Raw genomic sequence first — 23,798 nt, forward strand, 5'->3', positions numbered from 1 at the left:
GCTATGGGCATGATGTTTAGATAGGGTAAATCAACAGATTTTATACAAAGCTGTACTCCTTGTGAAAACTGCAAGGATTTGGCCAAAGATATTGGCAGTTATATCTTTCTGAAGCTATTAAAAATTAGGCAGGGTCTCCATTTCTTTACTTTCTATATTAATGACATAAAGGCATATAAAAGCAATCCTTCAACTTTTTCAAATTACCACTAAACAGGAAAAGGGCAGAATGATACCTATGATTAGACACAGAAGGATTTAATACACTAGATTAGCTGATGACTGGGATGACTGGATGACTGGGTCAGAGTTCAGGGCACATGAATATATTGTGTGAATGAATTGCACAAATGAAATTATTTATTAATAGAAAAGTGACTCAATAAAATCAACAAGCATAGAAGGAATTTAAGAGTTAAAATATTGGCAAATGTTAATCTCTAAAGACTGCAGAGATTACAAAAATACAAGCTGTGCAAAAGCTATGAAGATAAATGATGAAGCCTCTACCTAGATTCTAGAAATGTCGCTTTTCAACTGTGTATTCTCCCTCAGAAATCTATAATGTATGATCTAGCAGAAAAAATACTTATGCAATGTTAAATAATGTACAAATAGAACAATTCTGCATTTACACGGCACTATACAACTTCTTTTTTTGGTATGAAATGCTTAAAATGTAAAGTGCTAGTGTGACAAACATTTCACAGTGCTTGTTACTAGGTATTTTCCCAGCACAGTTAATTAGGCTACACAGAATAAGTGATGTCTGGTTGAAAGTATTTGCAGAATCATCCCTAAAAGAGACAATATGACAGGTTTGGAATTCAATGTTAAATGTTACCTAATCAAACACCAAATGGTAATAAGTCATTCAAAGAAAGGAGAAGTATTCAAGATAAATTATATTTATCATAAAAAAAAAAAAAAAAAAAAAAAGAGTTGAGCGTTCAGCATGGTCCAAGTGACTAAATTTAAAAATGACAATCAAGGCAGTCATTCAGGATTCAAATCCAAAAGAATTTAAATTAAAGGCAAAGGACATTATGTTGGTAAAGGCTGTTTTGTCATTTGGACTGTTCAAGGTGTCTAGCATTTTGTCCACTAAGTGCTGCATCTACCATTCAGCCCCCAGAACAATTTTATTGAAAATTTTTCTTTCCAATAATTTCTCCAGTTATAATTTTCAAGGAAAGAGTCAAGACATGGATATCTGCCTACCTGCACTTTCTACAGGTCAGATTAGAAATTCTTTCCTTGCATAATACACATTAACATCCTTGGAAAATAAACAGATTTGTTAAAGTGTACTTACAAGGTGATGAAGTCTAGTATTTAATCAGTTATTCCCCAAAGTTTAAACATTAGACATCACAGAAGCAGGGTCTGGTAATACATTCAATTCTATGGCCATTGATAATTTTGTATTTAACTATATATTTTCAAAACCTAGCATAATCCACATGGTATCATCTACCGAGGGTTTAGTTTTTTGTGGGGTTTTTTGAAAACAGAATTTTTCTTTCCCCTAGATTATCCTAGAAAAATTTAAAGAGACACAGCCGATCTATTCTTTTCCCCATGTTATTAGATACAATATTTAAAATTGTTATAGTCTTTAGAGACTAGCAAGGAAATAATTTCTCCAGTTTTTGTTTGTTAAAAAGCCTGTTGTCTTGGTTTTGGCTAAAATAGAGTTAATTTTCTTCCTAGTAGCTGGTGCAGTGCTGTGTTTTGGCTTTAGTCTGAGAACAATGCTGATAGCACACCGATGTTTTAGTTGTTGCTCAGTAGCGCTTACCCCAATCAAAGACTTTTCAGTCTCATGCTCTGCAAATGAGGAGGGGCACAAACAGCTGGGAAGGAGCAGAGACAAGACACCTGATCCAAACTAGCCAAAGCGGTATTCCATACCACAGCATGTCATGCCTGGGCGGAGTTGGCTGGGAGCGGCAAATCACTGCTTGGAGAAAGGCTGGACATTGGTCAGTGGGAGGTGAGCAATTGTAATATACATCAGTTGGGACTATTTTTTTGGTTTTTTTGACTCTCTCTCTCTTTGTCTTCTTCTTCTGATTATTATTATTGTTGTCGTTATTATATCATTATTACAATATCACTACAATTATACATTATTTCATTTCCTAAACTGCTCTTATCCCAACCCATGAGGTTTTTACCAATTTTTTTTTCCAGTTCTCTTCTGCATCCCACTGTGGGGGGGAAGTGAACAAGCGGCAAACAAGTGAACATGGTACTTACTCTCCATTGAGGTTAAACCATGACTGCTATTTATTTGTTCCTGTTGATAGAGTATATGTATTTATTTTCCTTGCTCTCCTCACATGTAACAGGTTAGTTTTGTAGTTTGTATATTCTTCCCTACAACAGAAAGAAAAAAATTAGGAAAGTGTAACTGTAATTCTACAAAAATTGGCTGACAAGACCCTCTAGTAGGTAAGATGCTTCTAATATTTTGAAGAATGACTAGATTTCAAGTTTATGATGTTCTTTTAAGGCTTGTAAAAGCTGTAACTCTGAGAGTCTGGAAAACTGCAATCATTTTTCATCACTTCTTCTGTAGAATAAGTGTGGCTGTAGTACAAGATTTCCCAACTTTACACCTAAGCACCTTCCACTCCTTCATAGAATGACTTCTACATGACTGAAACAGTAGTAAATTCTTGTGGCATCATTTCCTAGGATGCTGCTGCCAGCTGTGGTGCTAAGTGGCATACTCTTGGCCAGCTGGAAAATCATCATATTAGTCTTGAGAGGCAGAGTGTACATCTGAGATCTTCAGGAGCTGGAAAAATGGTTAAAGACACTGTAGAGATTACTTCAGTTTGAAATATATCTACTTTAGATTTTATTTCTCCAATTCTTTTGTAGGCTCAATAGACAAAAAACACTTGCTGAAGAGGAAAATTGATTATTTTGAATTTTCAACACTGAGCAGATCTTCCCAGCTCAGCACTCCAGAAGCTGATGAAGCTTGCATGCAAGAGGGAGGAATACATTGATAGCTCCCCATCACTTGGCAACAAAACTTCCACTTTTCCACATCTGTATTTCAGAGGTGAAAGAGTGACTGACACAGTCCCCTGAAAGATATGAATGATCAATAAAAGTCTCTTTTTTGGCTATGCTTTCTCTCTGCTGCTGTCAACAGCTACGAGGACTGCAAGCTTCTTTTGTCTATATATTTTATTGATGGATAAGATAACCACAAACATATACACTCTCAGTGTTCAATAGGATCAATACCACTTTAATGTTGCTTTAGTATTGATTTAAAGTTGTTTTATTTTTAGAGTGTCTAGTGAGGAGAAAAATCTCTAACCAGCTATAGATTCTGAGTCCTTAATATAACATGGCTACAATTTTTATAACAGCAAATCTAGAGCAGGAAATATTAATGAATTTTTTTCTTGACCAAATATTTCATGATCTCAGGATAGTATCAGGTTAAACCTGTAATAGACAGAATAGCATTTATACTTCAAAGAAGCTGCTAAACATTGACTTCATTGACATCTCTGTCACTGACCCTTTTGGTGACCTTGGAAAATTAATTTACTCTCTGTTTTATTTTTTTTCTCTATAATGAAATGAATTCTTAACAACATTCAGTTATCAGTTATTGTAGGACTTTGTGAAAAAGGGGCTGGAAACTGGTTTGTATTCATCAAATAAGCTAGGTAGGCTTGCATTTTTATACATTTAAATGCCTAACAATTCCCTTGCTCTTCAAAAAGAACAGAAGGCGAAAAAAGATCTTCTGATGTTCATTCAAAAACATATTTAGCAGTGTCCATAAAATGTTTAACTGAATAAATCACCAATCAGGGATATTTATAAAATGCACATGCATCCAGTAGAAATCTTTCTATGGGTGTTTTGCCATTTTTCATGTAATTCTCTGAATCTATTTGGTCGTCTGTAATTAAAACTCCTCTGTTTATCTGGTTCTTTATATCTTCAGCCTCAATAACTTTGCAGTTGATCATACAAGCTGTGATGAGGTACCAGGTTTGTTTGGTAAAATTTTATGTCTCACAAAGCAAAATTTCACAGGCCCTGCTAACAAACATTATTTTTTTTTTTAAAAAAAAGTAAGTAAGGGAAATGAAAGAGCATTTCTTTACAGAAAACTTATAATCTGCTATCTTTGATTATACTGACCTGAGCCTATGTCCACAGCATAGGGCATACCTGCAGTCCCGCTCCATTATCGTGTAAACATTACATAACATTACAATTCTGTTCCATATCTGTACTCATGGTTTTCTTCAAAAGAAGTCTAAAACTTCTTCTCTTCGGAGAAAAAGTCTAAAACTTGTCTTATCTGAACATGGACACAAACTGTCATTTTCCTGTTCTCTGACCCAGCAGCAATTGAAAACTTACTAATATAATAAATGTGATTTAATTAAATTTTCACAAGATCTGTGTCCCATTATCCCTCCAAAGGGTTACTAATAGTGTAAGGTAGATCCTTGGAAATCATGAGCAATATGTTTGTTATTAGGCTGTAGCTAACCTAGGTGATACCACTGAAGCAGAATATTCAAACAAGGAGAAAATGCACAACCTAAAAAGGAAAAGGTCTGTTAAGATTGGTTAATGCTTCCTGTGCCTGAGGTACCTACAAAAGAAAACACTATTAAGTGCAGGGAGGAGAGTCATTGCAAAAGTTCCTTCTCTGATATTCTCATCTTTCAGATATGCCAGTGCAAACGCCTTAAGGGATTAGCAAGAACAAGTCATGGTAAAGACACAAAGCAGGCCCCAACCTGTGATTACAAACACAGTTTTACAAGCAGGCAGAAATATCACCAAGTTCTTTTCTGCAGCAGACAACATCTGTGTCCCTATAGATATGACTGAAATAGGACTGTACAACTCCCAAAGAGGAATATCTCATAGACTGCAAACAGACTGACACTGATGCTGTCATACACCGTGCTGCCCAGAAAGCAGATTATGAAGCACAAGTTTCAGATAGTACACCTGCAGCAAGTTCAATGTGGTGTAAAAGCTGATAGTGACTTAGCTACACATAAGCAACATCAAAATCAACAGGAGTTTCAACACTATTTGGGATTTCAGCCTGAATTCAAACAGCTGAGGTCCCTCATATAGTCACAAACTTGAAGGTAAATTATACTACCAATTTATCTGCAATAATTTGTGTTTCTTCTAGCATGGTATCTTTTTCTTTCTCCTAATGGCAATATTCATGCTGTTATCCAATACTTTATACAAAATCAGAACAAAGTGACTACACTTTCCTTTTGTGCAAGATGTAGCCTTTAGAATAAATTTGTCGAAAAGGTAGAGTAACATTAGAGATCTACAACAAATGCTAAAGGTACCTGCATTTGCCATATCTCTGCTTCCAAATTTATCACATATTCTACACTTCCAGGGAGTAAATGCAGAGCAGGGTTAATTCTGCAATTTCTCAATAAATATATTAATTTTGATCTCTTCTTTCTCTGGCATTCTGTCAGTGAGGCATGGGAACATAAGGAAAAAAATATAATGCAATAAATACAGAACTTGTTTATGACTATGACCTCAAAATTTTAAAGAGCATGGCTTGATTGACAAGCAGGACCAGTTCAGATTTTTACAAGGAAAATATTACAGTTCACTAACAAGTCATAAAAAGAAGTAACCAGCATCTTTTAGTGAATGAAAAGCAGTGGGTTTCAAATATCTGTTATTTATGCATTTATCTGGGTTTTCACATTGTCACATATAATGCAAACATTGTAAAACAACCTAGAACCCAAGTATTTAAGCTCTACATAGACAGAAAGTGAAGAACACAGGAAAGACAAATTAACCTTTCCTTTTGCTTGCTTCTTCTTCCAGTCTGGAGCTGCATGCCGGGTCTAATGCCCAGCATGTCTTAGGCTGTTGCTCAAGCCCAGAATGTGGTATGATGAAAATTTTCCTGTGGTAAGTCAGTACAAACCCAAATCCCCTCTATATCACTGGCCTGCTGCCAAAATTACCTTTCCTACTGGTTTGCAGAGGTGTGGATATTATGCCATGACTCTCAGCAATTGTACAGACAATCCTTTACTTCACATCCCACAGTTCTGAGAGGAGCTCAGACCTGATTGTGTTTATATTTTTGAATGAAATTTTCTAAGTGCTGGAAATACAAATACGCAGCACAGCAAGGTTTGCATTCACAGTGAATAGCTCCCCTACTCAACAGTATATTCAAATACTAAAGCAAAAATTTTCTTTGAGCAAATTCAATTTTTGCTGAATTCTCCTTTCTCTTTTTCCAGAAGCTCATAAAATAAATGTAATAATGAATGGAGAGGACTAAACCAATCTTATTTCACAATTATTAGAGGAAAGGAAAGATAGCATATTGCTTTTTGGAATAAAGTAGACATTCAAAGCTCCTCATGCTGTGAAGCAAACTTACGTAAATGTTTGCTTCATGATCACATCTGGCCATGGGGTTAGACATATCCACTACAGACATGTAGCCTCTGGAGCTGGTTCCTGCATCTTTTTCTTTTAAGCCTTTCCAGTACAGGTCACACAGGAAAAGAAGTGGATGTCAGGAAGGAGTTTCATTTACATCTGCTTCTGCCCAGCACAAAACCGATATCACCAGCTTAGGTTTGAGGAGCTATTTGGCTGTTCCATTTCTGTCTGCAAGTTATTTGGACTAATATACAGAGCTAGGAAGCTGCAAGTTTCCAGCTGTAGGATGGAATGTTATTTTGGTATGGTGATTTACATTGAGATTAATCACAGTCATGGCTGTGGCAAATTGCTACCCTGTTTTGTCCTACTGATTTCATAGGAAATCACACATTAATCAAAGGCAAGTGAGTTTGTAATCTTGGTATTGATTAAAAGTATCTTATTACATGTTGGCTGCCTAAGTTAACTTAATATATGGTTATCTAATGGAGCTAGGTAGCAAGCCTTATGTCATTATAACTATTCAATTGTTATAGTCCTAAATAAAAGTGGACAATTTGGATCAGGAGTCTGAACATCTGACAAGCTGCATGGTGTCTGGATCTGAAGTTGTGGCTTAGCACACATTATATATGTGGGCAGCTGTGCCATTTAGCTGTAGATACATGCTAGGGCTGATTTGAGCACTTCCTTCCAAAGTCCAGAGGGTTTCAGCGTGATGGTTTTCCGTTAAGCCCATTTATACAAAAGCAAATGCAAATGAGAAGCTACCCAGAAATAGCACTGCATATCAATTTTCTACATCAATTTATAAAGCAATGGAAACAGATGGCACATTCAGGCACTGTCAAAGAAAGCCATTTGGGTTTTGGTGACTATTCCTTTTTTATTTTTGATGGTATATTTATTCTGTCTATTTTCATTGCTGAGTTGTTTCAACACCTGTGTAAAATAAGATACCACTGTGAGAACTGTGTAAACTAATCTCGGTAACATATGCAGCTTTCTCAGTCTTGAAGCGATTTTCTGACCAACGGTGTAAATTGTAAAGCATACCACTTCTTGATGGCAATCAACACCATTCACTTGGCTTCTGCTTCCAGAAAGAGGGAGCAATTTGTCAGGAATCATGAGAAGCCGTTTCCAAAACCATGAAAGGTTCTTTCTATTTTCAGGATGCATGCTTTGTCTTAAAGATGAGTCAATGGATCATTTATTTTGAAGTTGTATACTACACCATATTTGTATTCTACATTTTCTACAGTATTTACAATAAAGTCCAGTATTGAGATCTAAATTCAGAACACATACCTCAGAGAAGATTAATCCAGATTAGGCCTGGGGCAACACACAGTTTATGCAATTTACTGCCACCATTTCCACTGTATCTTTGCTGATTAATTCAGCTGCAGCAAAAAAGTGACCATTGTTTTTTTAAGAAAGCAGCATGGTCAAGGTTTCTGGGTTGTATACTGATATTGTATAGTTCTGAAGTAACCCCTTGTCGTGGTTTAAGCCCAAGCTGTAAATCAGAACCACGCAGTCTACTGCCCCCACCCCCCACACCTTTCTTCCCTCCGCTTCTGGAGGGACGGGGAGGAGAATCAAAAGAATGCAGCTCCCATGGGTTGAGATAAAGACAGTCCAGTAACTAAGGTATAACACAAATCACTACTGCTGCCACCAACAATAACAACGACAAGAGAAATAACAAGGGAAGAGAACACGATACCGCCCGCCGGAAAAGACAGCCAGCACGAAAAGGGGACATGCCCTTCTGGGTAGCTCCCAGTTACCTCCCTGGGCATGACGTGCTATGGTATGGAACACCTCCTTGGCCAGTCTGGGTCAGGTGTCCTGTCCCTGCTTCCTCCCGGCCCCTCCTCCTCCCTGGCAGAGCATGAGACTCACAAAGTCCTTGGTCAGTCTAAACATCGGTGTTATCAGCTTTTTGTTCCCAGGCCAAAAGTCAAAAACAGTGCTGCAACAGCTACTAAGAAGGAGAAAAATTGACTGCTACTGCTGAACCCAGGACAGTATCCACCCCTTATTCCATACCATTCACGTCATGCTCAGATCCCACATTTTCCATATACCCTCACTCTCATCTTGGTGCACTGTTATCTTAGTGCACGGACCAATTCCTATAAAGCTACTGAGTCCATTCGGTTCATGATGTTGGGCTCCATCTCTTGGAACAGTCTTTCAGGGCAGAAGAAGCTGTGTGCAGTGTTGGATCGTTGCCTGCTGATGCTGATCATTCCTTTACTGTAGAACTCGTCCGGTTCTATCAAAGTCCATTCTCTGTTGGGATGATGGTCGGAGGGAAGTCAGAGCCAGTCGCTGGTGCCCTGCAGACTTCTAGTTGATGGGCTATAGCAGGCAACAGCGTACAATTGAGTTCATTGGCTGTTTTCCCCTAAAATCAAATCCCCTTGAGGTACGCATCGGACTTCCCCATCTTCCCGCATTACCCACCAAGTATATCCAGGTCCCTGAGCAAAAGCAATCCCACGAGTGGGTTTGCCTTTCCCTGAAGCAGGAATAACCCAGACTGTCTTCCCCAGCAAATTCTTCATGTGCACCACAGGAACTTTGTCCCCCTCTACAATATGTAAAAGTTCTGACGGGGCTGGGCCAGCCCTGTTGGCAGATCCTCTGGTGTTGACCAACCAGGTGGCCTTTGGTAAGTGTGTATCCCAACGCCTGAAAGTTCCCCCACCCATTGCTCTCAGTGTAGTTTTTAACAGCCCATTGTACCGTTCGATTTTCCCAGAGGCTGGTGCATGGTAGGGGATGTGATACATCTAATCAATGCCATGCTCTTTGGCCCAAGTGTCTATAAGGTTATTCCGGAAATGAGTCCCATTGTCTGATTCAATTCTTTCTGGGGTGCCATGTCGCCACAAAATCTGGTTCTCAAGGTCCAGGATAGTGTTCCGGGCAGTGGCATGGGGCACAGTGTATGTTTCCAGCCATCCGGTGGTTGCTTCCACCATGGTAAGCACATGGCGCTTGCCTTGGCAGGTTGGTGGGAGTGTGATATAATCAATCTGCCAGGCCTCCCCATATTTGTACTTCAGCCATCGTCCTCCATACCAAAGAGGCTTTAACCGTTTGGCTTGTTTAATTGCAGCACATGTTTCACACTCATGAATAACCTGGGCAATAGTGTCCATTGTTAAGTCCACCCCTCGATCACGGGCCCATCTGTATGTTGCATCTCTGCCCTGATGGCCTGAAGTGTCATGGGCCCACCGAGCCAAAAATAATTCACCTTTATGTTGCCAATCTAAGTCCATCTGAGCCACTTCAATCTTAGCAGCTTTATCCACTTGTTGGTTGTTCTGGTGTTCCTCAGTGGCCCGACTCTTGGGTACATGGGTGTCTACATGGCTTACCTTCACCACCAGGTTCTGCACCCGGGCAGCCATATCTTGCCACAGTGCAGCAGCCCAGATGGGTTTACCTCTGCGTTGCCAGTTGCTCTGCTTCCATTGCTGCAACCACCCCCACAGTGCATTTGCCACCATCCATGAGTCAGTATAGAGATAAAGTACTGGCCACTTTTCTCGTTCAGCAATGTCCAGGGCCAGCTGGATGGCTTTCACCTCGGCAAACTGACTCGATTCACCCTCTCCTTCAGCAGTTTCTGCAACTTGTCGTTGAGGACTCCATACGGCTCCCTTCCATCTCCGATGCTTTCCCACAATACGGCAGGACCCACCAGTAAACAAGGCATACTGCCTTTCACTTTCTGACAGTTTATTATATGGTGGGGCCTCTTCAGCACGCATCACCTCCTCCTCTGGTGACATTCCAAAATCTTTACCCTCTGGCCAGTCCATGATGACTTCTAGAATGCCTGGACGACTGGGATTTCCTATTCGAGCTCGTCGTGTAATTAGTGCAGCCCATTTACTCCATGTCCCATCGGTTGCATGATGTGTAGAGGAGGCCCTGCCTTTGAACATCCAGCCCAGCACGGGCAACTGGGGTGCCAGGAGGAGCTGTGCTTCAGTGCCAATCACCTCCGAAGCAGCTCGAACCCCTTCATAGGCTGCCAGTATCTCTTTCTCAGTTGGGGTATAGCTGGCCTCAGATCCTTTGTATCCCCGACTCCAAAAGCCGAGGGGTTGACCTCGAGTCTCCCCTGGAGCTTTCTGCCAGAGGCTCCAGGTAGGACCATTCTCCCCAGCTGCGGTGTACAGTACATTTTTTACATCTGGCCCATTCCGGACTGGTCCAATGGCTACTGCATGAACTATCTCACGTTTACTTTGCTCAAAGGCTTGCTGTTGCTCAGGGCCCCATTTAAAATCATTCTTCTTCCGGGTCACATGATAGAGAGGGCTTACAATCGAACTGTAATTTGGGATGTGCATTCTCCAGAACCCCACAGCACCCAAGAAAGCTTGTGTTTCTTTCTTATTAGCTGGTGGAGACATTGCTGTTATTTTGTTGATCACATCTGTAGGGATCTGGCGACATCCATCTTGCCATTTTATTCCCCAAAAATTGAATCTCCTGTGCAGGTCCCTTGACCTTACTCCGTTTTATGGCAAAACCAGCTCTCAGCAGGGTTTGGATTATTTTCCTCCCTTTCTCAAAGACTTCTTCTGCTGTATCACCCCACACAATAACGTCATCAATGTACTGCAGGTGTTCTGGAGCTTGCCCCTGTTCCAGTGCATTCTGGATCAGTCCATGGCAGATGGTAGGGCTGTGTTTCCACCCCTGGGGCAGTCGGTTCCAAGTGTACTGGACGCCCCTCCAAGTAAAAGCAAACTGTGGCCTGCACTCTGCTGCCAAAGGAATTGAGAAGAATGCATTGGCAATATCAATCGTGGCATACCACTTGGCTGCCTTTGACTCCAGTTCATACTGAAGTTCTAGCATGTCCGGTACGGCAGCACTCAATGGTGGTGTGACTTCATTCAGGCCACGATAGTCTACTGTTAGTCTCCACTCTCTGTTAGACTTTCGCACTGGCCATATGGGGCTATTAAAGGGTGAGTGGGTCCTGCTGATCACTCCCTGACTCTCCAGACTACGGATCAGTTTATGGATGGGAATCAGGGAGTCTCGGTTGGTGCGATACTGCCGCCGGTGCACTGTTGTGGTCGCGATTGGCACTTGTTCTTTGACCTTCAGCAACCCCACAACAGAGGGATCCTCTGAGAGACCAGGCAAGGTGGACAGCTGCTCAATTTCCTCAGTCTCCAAAGCAGCAATACCAAAAGCCCATCGGTACCCTTTTGGGTCTTTGAAGTACCCTCTCCTGAGGTAATCTATGCCGAGGATGCATGGAGCCTGTGGACCAGTCACAATGCTTTTGCCATTTCCTTCCAGTCAGGCTGATCTCAGCCTCCAGTACAGTCAACTCTTGGGATCCTCCTGTCACTCCAGAGATATAGATGGGTTCCACCCCTTGACAGCTTGATGGTATCAGGGTACACTGTGCACCGGTATCTACGAGAGCTTTATACTTCTGTGGGACTGATGTGCCAGGCCATCTGACCCACACAGTCCAGTAAATCTGATTGTCCCCTACCTCCACCTGGCTGGAGGCAGGGTCCCTCTAACAGTCATCACAACGTTGGACACCTAAGTCGTGTTGAAAGGGATTATTCTTCGTTATCACAGGAGCTGGAGTAAAATCAGCTCTTCCGCTCCATCTGGGAACCTGCTCACCAGAGACTGAAGCCGCAGCTCTCATGGGATGATTAGTCTTGACCCTTGTTCCTATTTTCAATTCATGCACCCGTTCCTCCAAAGCTGAAGTAGGTTTTCCATCCCACTTCGTCATGTCTTCTCCATGATCCCGCAGGTAAAACCATAGGGTGGCCCATGGTGTTTGCCTTCTATATCTTCTGTCTCGAACTATAGGACGTCTTTTGTTAACAGCCGAGACGTGTGTTGGTACACGTGAGGAGCTGGATAAATCAGATAGATCGTCCCTCAATTGTTTGAGATCCTGGGACAGTTTTTCCACAGCTGAGATGATGGAAGGGGTGAGATTGTCCTCGAACTCTCGGAGTTTATGAATCATTTCATCCACTGTTGGTGTTACTATGTCATTCCAGGTTACTGTTGCCAATGAATGGGCATATGATGACGGTGCATTCCGTGTAAGTTTTCGCCACATGGGTCGTGTACATTCGACTTCATCTGGGTCTATGGGTATATCTCCGTTATTCGGTTTGATGTGATAGATCATCTCTACGATGGCTGATTCCCTCAGAGACTGGATGCCTTTGTCTAAAGCAGTCCACTTGGCCGAACGACTTGTAACATCGTCCTTGTATGGAAACCTTTCTTTCACAGCTGCCAAGAGCCACCTCCAAAGACTGAGGGACTTTTTCTCTCTTGCAATTGCTTTGTCAATTCCCCCTTCTCTAGCAAGTGATCCCAGCTGCTTGGCTTCCATACCTCCTACTTCGTGACCATCGGCCCCATTGTCCCAGCATCGGAGTAACCAGGTGATGATGTGCTCCCCTGGTTGACGGGTAAAATCTTTTCGCATATTCCGTAGCTCGGTTGAGGTCCGAGGTCGAGAAGTCACCTCTTCTTCTTCTTCTTCGTCATGTGATGATGACTCCTGATCAGATGGTGGCCCGGGTGGTGAATACATTGTTTCTTCATCTTGCTTCACCCTTCTTGCCTCTTTTTTGCTTTTTCTCTTGCGTATGGGGGCAATCAATATTGGTACGAATTGGTCCTCTGGTTTAGCTGCAGTCATTATCACTGTGGTTTGAGTAGCAACTGTACTTGTCGCTGGGGGTGGTGTAGCTGCTGTGGTTGGAGCTGGGGTAGCTTCGCTGTCTGTTGCAGTCGAAGTTTGAGTAGCGGCTGTACTTGTCGCTGGGGTAGCTTCGCTGTCTATTGCAGTTGAAGTTTGAGTAGTGGCTGTACTTGTCGCTAGGGGTGGTGTAGCTGCTGTGGTTGGAGCTGGAGTAGCTGTGCTGTCTGTTGCTTCGCCCTCAGATCCAGGGACATTTTCTTCCTTTTGAAGGTGCTGGATAGTGTTGAACAAGGCCCGGTAAGCATAGGCCAAGCCCCAGCACATTGACATGATTTGTCCTTCTCTGGTATGACCAGGATGACAACACACCTCATTTAAGTGTTTTACTAATTCTTCTGGATTTTGCACTTGTTCGGTGGTGAAATTCCAAAGCACTGGAGGGGCCCACTGACCTAGATACTTGCCCATACTATCCCACACACCCTGCCACTCATGGCTGTCCAGCCTCGGGGAAAATCTCTCAGTCCCCCTATATCGTCGTCTAACCCCAGACAAGACCCAAACCCGACTCTGCTTAACTCTTGAGATCAGACGTAATGGTTGTGGACAAAACACACTCTGTATGCGTGCCAACATGGTGACCCCCATCACAATCAGCAAACAGGTCTCAACAATATTAAAAGGCCATTCAAAAACTTCAAACCTCTCAAACGATGCTGTAAACGTTCTGGGAGGGCCACTGGGAGGGTAAAAGAATGTCTCCTTCATAGGTTGACCACCCAGGAAGGAGAAAAAAGATGTATAGTTGCTAAGCATTTGTATTATATACCTCCCAAAGTATAATGGTGGTGACCACACTGGGAACATAAGCCAGACCAGTTTCATGATCAATTTTTCTATTGTATTATAAGTCATTACCATAAAATACAATGAGACAATAACCTTAGCCCAAGCCCCACACTTGAAAAACACTAACACAGCAAATACTGGCTCTAAGTAACCTACGGCATATTGAGACTGTGAGATCAAAAACAACAACTTTGAGAGCCAATAAATCAGCATTGTGACAAGTGACTATTAATCCAAAACACTGAATGCTTATCACAAATACGATTAGACACACTCCGGTCAGATCTGTCATTATCTCAACCCTTCATGCCCCACGTTGGGTGCCAAAATAGAACTGTCGTGGTTTAAGCCCAAGCTGTAAATCAGAACCACGCAGTCTACTGCCCCCACCCCCCCCCCACCTTTCTTCCCTCCGCTTCTGGAGGGACGGGGAGGAGAATCGAAAGAATGCAGCTCCCACGGGTTGAGATAAAGACAGTCCAGTAACTAAGGTATAACACAAATCACTACTGCCGCCACCAACAATAACAACGACAAGAGAAATAACAAGGGAAGAGAACACGATACCGCCCGCCGGAAAAGACAGCCAGCACAAAAAGGGGACATGCCCTTCCGGGTAGCTCCCAGTTACCTCCCTGGGCATGAGGTGCTATGGTATGGAATACCTCTTTGGCCAGTCTGGGTCAGGTGTCCTGTCCCTGCTTCCTCCCGGCCCCTCCTCCTCCCTGGCAGAGCATGAGACTCACAAAGTCCTTGGTCAGGGTAAACATCAGTGTTATCAGCTCTTTGTTCCCAGGCCAAAAGTTAAAAACACAGTGCTGCAACAGCTACTAAGAAGGAGAAAAACTGACTGCTACTGCTGAACCCAGGACACCCCTCTACAGGCAGTCAGAAATTTTCCAGTTAAACATTTTTATCAGAATTTTTTCATTCATGAAGAGATTTACTAAAATCCACCAATTATCTCAAGCCCAGGAGAAAACTTCCAGTCATGATGAACAAAAGCAATGCAGAAGGCCCAACTGCCTACTGTTAGTGCAAAAAGAAGCTAAAGACATAATTTTGAGGACCAAACCTCATTTTTTCATTCTCCAGTGACCCCCACTCACTGCTTTATTCCACCTTGCATTTCATGTTTGCTTCCTGGAGCAAATACTAGAATCCCAATCTCAGTAGAATTATGAAATTGCCAAGCTAGAAGGTATTTCATCAACTTGGTCTTCTTTTTTCTACCTCCAAGCCCACAATAATGAATCCTTAAGTTCAGAAAATTCTCTCAGAATAAAGTTTCTCTTTGGGCAATGCAGGCAAATAAAAAATGCATCTTCTTGAACTGTTGAATGACCACCTAACGCCAACTGTAACAGTATAAGATTCTGAGTATCCTCTCCACTGTACAGCAAATACCTACACTGGATAAAGGGATAGAAGCCATTTATCATAAAACAGTTTCCTTCTATCCATTAAAGGTAAATTAAGACTAAGGTGAAGTATCACAACAATTCTCAAACCAGCTCAGATATATAATAGCTTTGGCATCTCAGGGGAGGGATCACTGGGTTGTGAATGACATCCTAAAAGGTAAATCCTGACAAATGAAGGGAAAAAAAAAAAAAAGCTCATATTCTGTGCTCCATAAAGAACAGAAGGAAAATGAAGGATAGTTCAATACAGCCCATAAAGGGGAAAAGGGGTGTGAATTAAATGAAATACTGTAGTTAAGAAAAGGATCAAGAAATGTTCTGTGAGATGTAAAACAAATTATTTAAATCTTGTATGGTTTAGTTCTTCCATTTTGTAAAATGGGGAGTATATCTTCTTGGTTTGTTTTGTCTATTTATAATGTGAAGACTCCACTGCAGGGTCTATGGAACCTGGAGCAGTTGGACCAGACAACAGCTGCAGTCTTTAAATTCTACAGTATTAATCAATGAACCTTTTTTGTTATATATTTGTGATGACATGGTCTTCCAGATTAGTGCTGTTGGTAATACTATTGAACTTAGTAGCAATACATCTCAACTATGTTGCTGTTGAGAATCAGTATAGACAGTTCCTTAGCATCAGTCTGAAGCCATGAAATCTTGCAGTGTATGTTAGCCACAGAATCAGCATCTAACAGTGCAACCACTGTCTGACACAAAAAAGAGGAAACTACATAGTGCTTACTTCCCAGTGAAGGACATGATTAAATTTAGACTTACAGTGAGAAGTAAATTAACACATTATGTTATTTCTATGTATCAGAGAATGATGACTGCAAAAAAAAAATCTTTGTTTACATACTGTAATCTATTTACATGATATTTACAGATAAAGAAAATAGACACAGATGAGGCATAAATCAATGCAAATCATGTTTATGTTCATCAATTGAATCTTATTTTTTGAGAATTTATTGATAACCTATTATTTCAATAATGAAAAACAATAAAAAACTTCCCCCAAAAGAGCAAATTCTTTCTCTATTTACTATGCAAACAGAGGCAAACGGCATTTTCCATTTCTAATTAAATCTCTACCTGTTCCTCAATCAGGTAAATTGCTATTAGCTTCTTGCTTAGTTATTTTTGGGACTATTTTGAAAAGAACTATTCTAGTTGTTATAATTAAGACTTCTAAATTTAATATTTAAATTTTATAAACACTGGACTACAGCATCCTGAGAAGTAATAATTACTTATCTGATTGCAGATTTGAAGTAAGCTGTTATGTGCATTTGACACTCTCTTAATCTTGCAGCCTGTATCCCTGTTCACTAGAACAATGTTATTAAATTCTGAAGCTGATTACATGGGTTGGTTTGTGAGTCAGCCAACCCTTCAGGCATCTAAAAATATGTTCTGTTTCTTTTGCTGGGAGGATGAGGTGGGGGGAAACACCTGTACCATGACCTAGCTAAGCTAGACTTTAGAGTGAAAGCCCATCCTGGACTAACCAATTCAGGAACCTCACATCAAACCTAAAGCTCTTTTTTTGGTGCCACAGGCAGGTAACAGGAAGTTCTTGGTCTCATCAGCTGAATGTTCAGTTGAGATGGATGCTAGTATCTTGTCAAGTCTGTTTGCAGTTCCTGTCTTGAGGTCTGAGACTCTAGGCTTTGATAACAGCAGGAAACATGAAGCAGGGAACACAAGAAATTATTAAAGTAATTCTGCAAAAATAGCAAATAACTCCATCATCGGTTATTATCTGCGGTGAGGTTATGTTTCTGAAGAGGAGAGTCCAGTGTGCTTATATAACCCGAATGACAACATTCCTAGAAAAGACACAGAACTACAAATTACTTTAAGGATGAAATATCCTGAGAGAGCTCTGTTCAAGGCAGAGAACAGGTGTCTATTACCTTTCATCCCTCTGTTTAAAGGTCTTCAAGAAAAGACTGGACTTCTTTGGATGCATTAAGGGACAGATGTAATTTTGTTTCCTTCTTTTTTCTTTTCCTTTTTTTTTTTTTTTTCTCCTTGGAAATCATGTTCTGAGTCAAATGAAGAGCAGCTCAATTTAAAGAACAGTAGAAAAGGCAGTCAGAGGAAAGAACAAATTCCAGCATGGCATGAAAAGAAAGTATGGCAGTTCAAGAGTCTGGTTTTCAAAGCTAAAGGTCTACCCCCACCCCCTGTAATGTGAAGCAACCTAACTAACACTTGTCTGATTAAGAGTCAGTGAAGAAGGACTGCTTCTCCTGCAGTGACTGAGTTAATGCAAGACTTGAATTGCCCTCTAGAAGATTCTCGCTATTGATTATATGAGAACCTAGGACAAATACACTCTTAATTAGGATCCTCAATTAAGTTCTTAAAATTTGGTGGGATCAATGCCAACCAAAGCAATTATCCTCACTTTTTTGTACAAATAGAGTGCTACATCATGTCTTTTATTTCCTGGGAGACTCATCACTGAAGGTACAGTTCTTGAACTGGAAACAAATGGGTTTTTTACCACTTTCTGTGTTGTCCTGATTCAGTGACCTTTTTTGAGAGCTAAAAGGGTCTCTGCAGTATTATTCTTTTTTCCCTTCCCTTCTGCTGAAAGATTTACCCATATTCTGTGTCTTCTACTACTGCTGTATAAAATCACAGTTATACAGATAGCAAGGCAACAGGCTAACCCCTCCATACCAGAAATAATACAACTAGGCAAGCACATCTGCAAACAGCCCTCAGTGCCACCTGGTCATGTCCTCCCCTCACTTTCAATGAAAGAAGTGAAGTCCTTTCCTGCATCAACACCTTTCCGTTTTATAACATCAACTGCTCATTAGTATTTTTACCATAGCTTTCCTAGAAAATGGGGATAGGAATTGAACATTAATTAGGTTCCCTACCATATATTTGTAGAATTTCACAAATCTTAGTTTCATTTTCCTTTTCAGTGTCCTTTTTATTTCCTGTGCTTACACTATGAGCTTAATATATCCTGCTACAATCACTACATAGTAATTCCATACATGACTAATTAAGCATCAAGCATCAATTTGAACCATAGCTCATCAATTTTTTGGAGAATATTTAAAAAGAAAAGAGACTTCAGCCAACTGTTCCTTGTTTGATGAATTTTAACTTGTCAATAGGAGAGGTTATGATATTTTCATCTTAATTGTCATTATTTCAGTATTCCCTTTTCAACTCAGAATAGTATTGCAGAATGGATCTTGTGACTTTAAGTATTCCAAACTCATGCACTACTTAAAATAATTAACTGTCTGTAATTATGGGGTGCATAGGGGTTTATCTGCTTAATGCAAAGTGCTCTGTTGAAAGTGAAGGTATTTCAGTGGGGGAAGGACATATAATGTCACAGGATATGCTAAACAGAAAGTTTGGCTCTTTTAATAGAGAGTAATACAATTTTCAAATTAAAGTTGTTTATTTTTTTGACTGTCTTCAAACACCACAGATCAGTCTTAGGAACCGTAAAGAAACAAATACAGATATGCATACATAGCTGGTTTTACTTGAAATATAATAATTATACTCATTAAAATGGGTGTGGCAGGATTATTTTTCTGACTGTATTATGTAATCTGGTTATTATTGAGAAAATAAGAACACTCTGGGCTGTGTGTGTGGTGAGGTGGTTCTGGTAATCACATTCTGTTGCTTTCTGAATCAGAAAGAAACATCCATAATATTTACATAAGATAAGACAAAGCATTAAGTGCAGTAATGACATTTTCAACCTGAAAAGGAGATTATTCCAAAAGTGAACCCAAAATTGCCCTTGTTTTTATTCCCAAATAAGATATCTTTTTTGCTCTAAATACAGCAGTACTGGCAATAAGAATGGTCAATGAGTTTGAAGTATTTTTTCTTCACATAAAATTTGAAAATCAGTCACCTAACATTCAAATTTCCTTTAAATTAAGAAATAATTGCTGTTAGAGTTATAAATTATGCATAATGGCATTATCTCTGATCTTGAAGTGTTCATGTTTTTAGTGTTCAACTTTGCCTAATATCGAGAATTCAGACCTGTATAGATTCATTTTTCCTGGCATAAGAACTTGCATTCATAGGCAAATCTGTTCATCTTTTTCCATAATAATAGCAATGCATCAACAGTCTAATTTGAAACATTTTTTTCCTATAGAAAAGGATGTTTTTTCTCAATTGACAGCTTGAAGACTGCACACTTGTGTGCACCCACATGTGTGTTCACATGCATGTGCATGATCTGCACACATATTTCTAACTCTAACAATAGAGTTGAGATTTCCTCTTTCTAAGCTTTTGTTCAATAAACAGAAACTAAGTCTTTTTATGGTCAGGAATCAATGATCATTTGGAACCATTCAAGCTGTACATTTTAATCCTGATTAGCTATACCAGCAACACTCTCAATGAATGAAACTGTGATTGTATTAAGTAGAACCAACAAAAGTCCCATTAGAAAATTATGCACTCTGCTATGTTTTCCTATAACACCACTTTTTAAAACAATAAGTCCCATATTTTTGTCAATTGGCAGCCAGAAGCTGAAATCCATCCCAAATATCTGTACTGGCTAAAAAAGTGTTTTATTATAAAGATGATACTGCCATCTATTGGGGGACATTACTATAAAAAAGGATTATGTCCTTTTTCTGGATTCAACAAGAAAAAATAAATTATGTTTTTCACCTGATTTCCTGTTGAGATTTATTAGCAAGTGGATTATGACAACCTTTATTTAGTGTATAGCATATGTCTTTTACAAAGACCTCGGTCCCCTCTTTGCTACCATTACCGTGTTACGCGGAGAGACACATTTTGTCATAGTGAATGAACTTAAATATAATGATGTACCACTGGAAAACCAGCAAAATAAAAATCCAAGAGAAACCCCACCAAAACCATCCCCTACTGCTGCCTCACATCTGAGAAAGGTTTTGTAGAGATAATTTCATGCACAGTGTCAGTGAGTGGAACTGCATCACTCACTGTGTTGGAATAAAAGACCTAATTTCCATGTAAGTGGCAATCTTTTGCAATACAAAGAGATTCCTGTGATATACTGAGATTTCACAGATTTTTTTTTTTAAGTAACCTACTGAAGCTTCAAAGAAATATTTTGCCCATCTAAGATTGATTCTATTTTCTTATAAAATTTTAATTTAAGCTCTGATTCTTTTTGCAACATCCCTGCAGCCGCTATCTATATCTTGGGCACATGAAATGTGCATTTTTATGGAGAATGCAGGTGTCAAAAATATAAGCACTGAAAACCTATATATAAGCTTTGATAGTTGTAGTTCAGTCCTTTACTTAGTGGGACCTCATGGAAGTAACTGCATACTGCAAAATAAATGAAGTAAGTTGGAGAAATGTCCCTCTCTGCTCTGTCAATTCTGGCAGTGCAGACACTTTGAAAGCGTTGCTCTGATACAGAAAACAAGCACACAAATAATAATGGCAATAGAAAACAATAGCAAAAGAATGACAAAACTCCTGCTTTGACTTCATCTATTGCCATATCTTTATGACACTCTGACTAATTTGGGTTCTCTTGTTTGTCTTCTTAGCTTTCAGAAGAGCAAGAAATAATTTTACCTGTTATGGCCCAGGACATTAGCTGGCTAGAGTAAGTACCACATACATATTTCTGTTATTGCTGATGCATAGAGCACTAATAACTGGCTTAACTTTTTATTTCTAAAATGGATTTGAAAGGCCAGCAGTTGAAATTGGGAGGAAGAGAATTCCTCTCTGCTTTTAAACAGAACATATGTGACTCAGAACACTGAAGCAACAGCAATCTGGAACCTCACAATGCTAATTGTACCGGCACTGCAGTGAGCAGAATTTGCCTTTGCAACCTCTTTGATTTTTTATTACTGAAGTTAAACCCAGACAAGTTTAGCTAATTGTGTGCTAAGGCCAAAAGGAGCTATCACAGAAAGTACAAGATTCTATTCTGCCACGCTTGGAAAAAAACCATTTCTCCAGGCTAGGGTTCTCCTAGGTAAGTATAAATGCCTTCAATTACCATTAATGGCATAGAAAGGATAGCTAATAAGTATTAGACTAGAACTCAGAAGATGTTGCATCTAATTATACTTCTGTTACAGGATTTCTACATGACCTTGGGCCAGACACACAAAAAATCTATCTATGCTTCAGGCTACCACTAGTAAATGAAGATAATGATATATTTGCCCCTTACAGTAGTGTTGAGGTTAAACTCAGGTTACTGTAATATTAACATTTGTTTTCCAGTATTGAAATGATAAAAGCCAGTAAAAGTCTATTGCAGTAAGATTAGAAGGGAGTTTGACTTTCTTTTTGTGTGCTTACATCCCTCCTAGCACATCATTTGAAGAAAAAAGGAGATTTATCTGGAAACAGGCTCTGCTAAATAGCAGCAGGAAGATTTATGTGTGCAAAGCACCTGTACAAAAAGAACATGCAGTAAAAGGGGAAGAAAGTTACACTCCTTTTTCTGTGGAAGATGGCAGAACCTACCTACAGAAGGGCTGACAATGTGAACTCGGTGTGCTGTAACAACAAGAATCTCACCATTATTGAAAGGGAAATGTTGATGGCATTAGTATGAAATTACAATCTCTACCAGCTCCAGTGGCAAAGGGATATGGAAAAGTGGCACCAGTATAATATCAAAGCTGTATTGTGGGGTTTTATTTTGACAGACAGTAAGTGAATATAAAGAAAATGCAGTTTAGATTTAATATTAATTTAAAGCCACAATAAAATTTGAGTTATACTGCACCATGCTTCCAATGCTTGTACTGCCCCAACCAGCTGTCCTTTTTAAACAAATAGATGGATGTTTGCCATAAGAATTCTGGTCACTTTCTGCAGTATCTATGGATACTGTGCAGTTCCCTTGACAGGAGCTGACCAAGTTCTTGCTTTAAGAGACTCTTGGTGTCACAGAATGTTTTCTCCATATTAATCCTAACTTGACAAGGTATCTACTGGTTACACAGGAAATATGGCAGCACGATACACTAAAAAGGAAAGAAAACCCATCATTTTGCTTTCTCCAGTCTGGTCATCTATCTAAACAAATGACAACTGTCTGACAGAAATGGGATGTTCCTCTAGCAGCAATAAAAGTCACAAAGAAGAGGTCTAACATTTTCTTCTCTTTAAAACCAAGAGCTGCAAACACAAGGAGCAGTGCATGCTGAGATTGCCACTTAACTACTGTAGAACATGCTACTTGCAACATAATGTTGTCTACCAAAGCAAATTCTAGCTTTAAAATTGGTAGTTTGGATGCTTGGTTTAGTGCTGTACAGGCTATATAGAGTCAGGATTGAGGGTAAAGTTACAGATATCTGTTCAATCTCATTCTGCAGTAATTCAATCTGCGGATGAGTATCAAGTAATTTTGAAACACATTTTGCTCTATGACTCCTGGACTGGAAATCCTATTTTTATTTGTACTGGAATGTGTCCATTAATATAACACATTCAATTAGCAATACTAGAAATGTAGTAAATTCCTTATCCATTAAGCTGGAATCACACTTCCTTCTCCCTGGGAACTGAATGACAATTTGCCAATGTAATGAAAAACACTTCTTTTTGTCTTTGACCTAAGTGGAGCACATGAAGAAATAGCACATGTGAGTGTGGCGAGCTAGAAGAATTCAGTATTGGACTGGTATATTGAGTGTAGTTATCAAGACAAGGAGAGGATTAACTTCTGGTTAAATAGCAGCTAAGTAGAATACTGAAAAAGTTTAGTGTGTGTGTCTACAAAATACCTTCTTTCACATAGTTATTCTGTGGTTCAGGGAACTAATTTAAATCACACTTTTCCTCTAGTGGCTACTTCGTATTCCTCCTTTTATGGTATCCCATTTCAAAGGTGTAAGGTCTGCTTTCCTAAAGGTCTGAAGACCAATAGCTAGAACTAAGTAAAAAATATTTGTATCCTGAATACATTAAAGACAACTTAAAATACTGACTCTGCAAAAATGGCATGAGCAATGATCAGTAGCCAGTTATTTCAGATCTGAGGACCTAACATCAGCTACTTCCACTCTTGGAAAAGCAGGCAACTTCTCAGCAAAAGAGAATACGAAGAGAGAAAGCTCCCACACAGCAAAAGCCATATGTACAGCAACTTGTATGTGGCTGCTTGGATAAGCAACAAAACCACTGAGGCAATGTAAAGGCCAAGTCATTCTTTGGTGTATACCACAGGGTAGAAGGTGGCATTTATAATTGGGAAAAGTTTCTGTGCTCAGCAGCTGGACTATGACCAGATGTAGAAGGAGGATATATTGGCT

The sequence above is a fragment of the Psittacula echo genome (assembly GCF_963264785.1).
Source record: "Psittacula echo genome assembly, chromosome: 1".
Classification (NCBI taxonomy): Eukaryota; Metazoa; Chordata; class Aves; order Psittaciformes; family Psittacidae; genus Psittacula; species Psittacula echo.